Here is a 5,000-nt window from a genome sequence, read left to right on the forward strand (position 1 = left end):
GATAGAGGAGAAAAAGTAAACCAAAACTTCTACACTGTATATACTGTAGTGCTCACAACAATAGGGAGACAAGGTGACTTATTCAGAGTGAAGTGAATTCACTAAAGCGTGAGCATCAGATTTTGACTGTTGAGGGTCCGTCGCGACAAGTTTTGGTGATAAATCGTGTTTCACTTCACGGCAGTGGCCTTCACTGGTACAGACTTCTGATGGCAAACTGCCCACGAGAACATCAGACTCGGAGCACACTACACAACAACTTCAGACACAACAACATCCAGCATGGAATCAGGATCGTTCGCCGCTCGCTGGTATCAGGCACAGAAGGCAAAAGAGCCGGTGTCTCCTTTTTCGCTAGGTTTCTTTTCCCCGCTACGATAAGGCCCCTGCGTAGGCGAGCAGTGAGAATGTGTTTGTAATTATAATTTTGGTCAATGCCTTTGCAAAGGCGTTATTATGATACCACGGGCGAGGTTCTCAGAGGAGAGGGAAAAACCTACAGAAAACAAAGTTCGCTCCATCGCTATTCGGTACGCTGTGCACACACAAGCCCACGTACACACACGCGCGCACACACACACATGCAAGCATGCACACACACATACACACAACACTCAACAGATCCCACCTAATCAACATGCTACACCTGCCTCTGTCTATTAAAAAGGGAAATTAGGACCTTGATAATGTTTGCTGATTTGGAGAGTGGAAGGCGCGGAATTCTAAGTGTGCGTCAAATGTCAAATTCTGTTTATCATTCGCTGATAACAAAACACAGTGTCTCAGTGGGGCTTTTTTTTCATCCATTTCTTGTTCTTTCTCAGTACAGGCGAGGATTTATCGCCTGAGTCCACGTGTTGAGCCTATTGAAAGACCCTTGGGCTGATAAGCAGCAGCGGACACTCAACGCTTGTCTCTGCTCTCGTGTGTGTGTGTGTGTGTGTGTGTGTGTGTGTGTGTGTGTGTGTGTGTGTGTGTGTGTGTGTGTGTGTGTGTGTGTGTGTGTGTGTGTGTGTGTGTGTGTGTGTGTGTGTGTGTGTGTCTGTGTAGTGTGTGTAGTGTGTCTGTCTTGCCATTTGCCAGAAATGAGATGCACACCGGCTCTACAGCAATTTCAGGATTATTGATTCGTTTTTTCCCCCCTTTATTCGTCTTCTTTTTTTTGTCTTCTTTTGACAAAGAGTGAGCGCTATTGTGCGCCTTGTAGTGTGGTGTGGTCTGACACACACAAAAAAGTCCATGCTCATGGAAATGGCTGGGGCTTAAATGGAAGGGGTAGGATAAGGCTATTTGATGACTCACGGCGGAGAGGCAGGTTTCTCACTGCTCTGCTCCGCTACTTTTATTGGATCGATGCAGAGCTGCTTACTCTTTAAGCGGAGCGGAGTGCAACATTTGGGTACGGCCGCTGGATGAATTGTGGAGGCTGTCCAATAAGCCCCGTTGTCTGACATTAGACATGCCAAGACTGCTGAAGAAAAAAGACATTCACTCACTTTTTTTTCTTTTCTTCTCCCACTTTCTCTCTCTCTCTCTCTCTCTCTCTCTCTCTTTCTCTATCTCTCTCTCTCTGTCTCTAACTCTCTCTCTCTCACCGTTCATCAGAAAAGTCAGATGAGTTGTGAACCTGAATTTGGAATACTAACGAGGATGGCCTTTCAGCCAAACAAAATTGACGGTTCAAAAGTTCTCTGTTCTCTCCCTATTCTAAAAAAATATATCAAAACAGTAAAATTCATATAGAACAGTCCAGTGCCTGCAACGGCTGCCAGCCCCTGGAGTAGACCTCACATATCTCCTCCGCTGATTTTTTGTGTTTTGTTCAGAGGCACCAGCCTCTCTGTACAGTACAGTACTCTGTGTACCGCTGACCGTATCCAATAACTTTTTAATGATGGGTTGAGAACACTGGCTCTAGCCAGTGCACTAATTACATCCAACAGCTACGAGCGGACAAATATTGTCATCCTGTGTTTTTTGAAGAGCGGGGGCTATATAATTGGATCGTGTTGAGAGAGAGAGAAGGCCTGCGGATGGATCATGTTGATACCAAGTCCACCCCCCCTCCCCTACCAAAAAAACACCACCACCACCACCAGCACCACCACCACTCTGCTGCCAGTTGCCTTTTGTTATGATTTGAAGTTACAGTATCCTCTGAGGAGCACTGGTGGAGGATGCTGCTCCGGGCTGTGTGGATGGAGATGTGCGTGTGTGAGTGTGTGTGGGTGTGTGTTTGATGGGTAGGGCTTTGCTTTTGTGTGACTGACTGACCTTTCCTATCTCTCTCTCTCTCTCTCTCTCTCTCTCTCTCTCTCTCTCTCTCTCTCTCTCTCTCTCTCTCTCTCTCTCACACACACACTTGCTCTGTTTATCTCTCCCTCTTTTGCTTTCTCTCGCTCTTCTGTCCTTCCTGCTTCACCCCTCCTCCCTTCCTGTCCGCCAAAAAAAACCAACACCCACCAATTATCCACCCACCCCCCTTCCGCATCCATGTCCGTTTGCTGACTAGCGTATCAAAACTGCCCGCTGACCCTTGACCTTTAACCTTCCCTGGCCCACTCCTGGGGTCACAGGTGCCCCCACACAGCAGAGATGTCAATAGCGGGGGAGGGGCAGAGGGGGAGTAAGGCTAAAGGCTAAATATTAATGCAGATGTGTGAAGTGGGAAGAGGCTACACAACTGAAAACACACAGGCCTTAAAGCATGAGCAAGTGAAGGGTGCCTACACTCTCCTCATAGTATTTTTTTGTTACATTAAAGGTGCACTGTGTAATATTTTTAGCAGCTTATTTCCAGATTTCATGCACAAGTGTTACCTTTTTCAACAATACTTACGGCCACAGTCAAGCATTCATTATGACTGGGAAAATTGCGCTTTCCACACATGGAAAAGGGGATCTTCTCCATGTCCGCCAATTTGAATTTCCAGAAGTATAGTTTTTTAGCTCCAAAACTTACTGTACTTTGGTCCTACTTGTTAACATTGGTTTATTACTTAGGAAATACTCATGAAAAGGATCAATTTGGCAATAGGCAGCACAGTTTCAATGAGCAGCATTGTTGCAATAAATACTCTGGCCACCATTCTACACAATGCACCTTTAAGTCAAACTTGTCCAGAGTTGAAGTCTTTTTAACTGTCATTCCTGAGTTGGAGAAGGTCAAGCACCAAAGTGCTTTTTGGTGCTCATACTCTATGACGATAGTAAACTAATTTAATCAAGCTAGTCCAATTCAAACCCTCTAGACCAGTGGTCTCCAATTATTTCCAAACAAATCGCCTGACTGCATGGCCACAGATAGCAAACATATATGTTTTCACTTGTTCCAACCTCAAGGCAAGCCAAATGTTTGCCATGCCCAGGCCGGATCTGGCCCACAAACTGCAATTTGGAGCCCACTGCCCTAGACTATGACCTGGTGAGATGACTGGAGCACTCAAATACTTTTAAATGTCTTATTGTGGTGCAAACATAATGACTAACACTTGGATGCTGTGTGTCTTCTTCCGAGTTATCGCACTCTAAGTATTGAATAAACACTTCTCCATTTCCTGTGCTTCTCCCTGGTGGACGATGGGTGAGTAATGGCTAAAGGGCTGAAGATGAATGCAGATGTGTGAAGTAGGAGGCTAAACTACTTGCTTAGTATTACAGGCCTGTCGTAAGGCCTATAGCATGGACACATGTGAAACACGTCTCCTACTCTCTCCTCCTCCTCTGGCCCTTATCCCTAGAGTTTAGTTGCGCGCAACTGGAATTCTCCTTAGAGCTCCTTCTTACAGACATTTCAATCTGCATCCAAGGAATTTCATCACTGGTCTGGTTGGTATTCCTCAGTAGTCTGGCTGATGTTGCATCAACATCAGACGCTCCTCAGATGAGGAATGAAACGTCCATCAAGCTCCTCAAGAAGAAATCCATTTGCTAGCAGCTAAACTCTTTGGATGACACGAACAGGATAAATGAGAAATCTTAACAGACATCCTCTCATCTCAACATCTGCTCTCCTCTCTAACCACCCATTCCCCCTAAACCTACCTATGTCCATCCATCCATCCACTCACACCACCACACTACCCTAAAGCAAACAAGAGCTCTCCAGCAGGACCTAAAGCTGGACTCTCTTTCATCTCTCTTGTTCATCTCTCTCTCTCTCTCTCTCTCTCTCTCTCTCTCTCTCTCTCTCTCTCTCTCTCTCTCTCTCTCTCTCTCTCTCTCTCCCCTAACTCCTTGGCAATGGATGCAGCACTGTCAGGTTTATTTGTCCTTTCTTTTCTAGTCTCCTCTTCCTTCCTTCCTTCCTTTCTCTCTTTCTTCCTCGCTGGTCTTGCCGGCCCTCATCCCTTGGTTTATTGCCCTCTCTGCGGTTTGCACAAAAGCCCGATTCACGTCAGCCGCCGACAGGATGGGCTACTTTGAGGATCATTAACAATGTCCTGCCTCTCTCTCTCTACAACACACACACACACCACACACACACACATACACACACACACACACACACAAACAGGCAGGCACCCGCAATCCATTGGCCACTGCCCGCAAGGATGAAAGCGGCAATACAGATCCCTTACAGGGTGCGAGCAACCTCACTTCTTTTTGTTTCTTCTGTTCACTGCGCTCGTTTTGATGTTTCAGTAACTGACACAATGCAGAACAACACAACACAACCAAACCTCAAAAATCCCACATGCTTCGAAACACTACACACACACACTACACACACACATACACACACACACACACACACACACACACACACACACACACACACACACACACACACACACACACACACACACACACACACACACACACACACACACACACACACACTGCACAGACACACAAAACTAATAGCGGCAACACATCAATAATGCATTGCAAATGGATGCTGCTGTCACAATTCAACTCATGCTCTCGGGCCTTGGGGAGAGCAGGACTGGGCGGAGGGAGAGAGAGAGAGAGAGGGAGAGAGAGTGAGGGAGAGAGAG

The 5,000-nt window shown here is 46.4% G+C and overlaps 1 protein-coding gene across 3 annotated transcripts in view; it reads right to left on the minus strand.

Annotated features, from left to right (window-relative positions):
• Positions 1-5,000, minus strand: part of sema4c (sema domain, immunoglobulin domain (Ig), transmembrane domain (TM) and short cytoplasmic domain, (semaphorin) 4C) — a 110,536-nt gene that overhangs the window by 41,982 nt on the left and 63,554 nt on the right. The gene's annotated exons all lie outside the window — the stretch shown is intronic.

The sequence above is a fragment of the Engraulis encrasicolus genome, chromosome 3 (assembly GCF_034702125.1).
Source record: "Engraulis encrasicolus isolate BLACKSEA-1 chromosome 3, IST_EnEncr_1.0, whole genome shotgun sequence".
Classification (NCBI taxonomy): domain Eukaryota; kingdom Metazoa; phylum Chordata; class Actinopteri; order Clupeiformes; family Engraulidae; genus Engraulis; species Engraulis encrasicolus.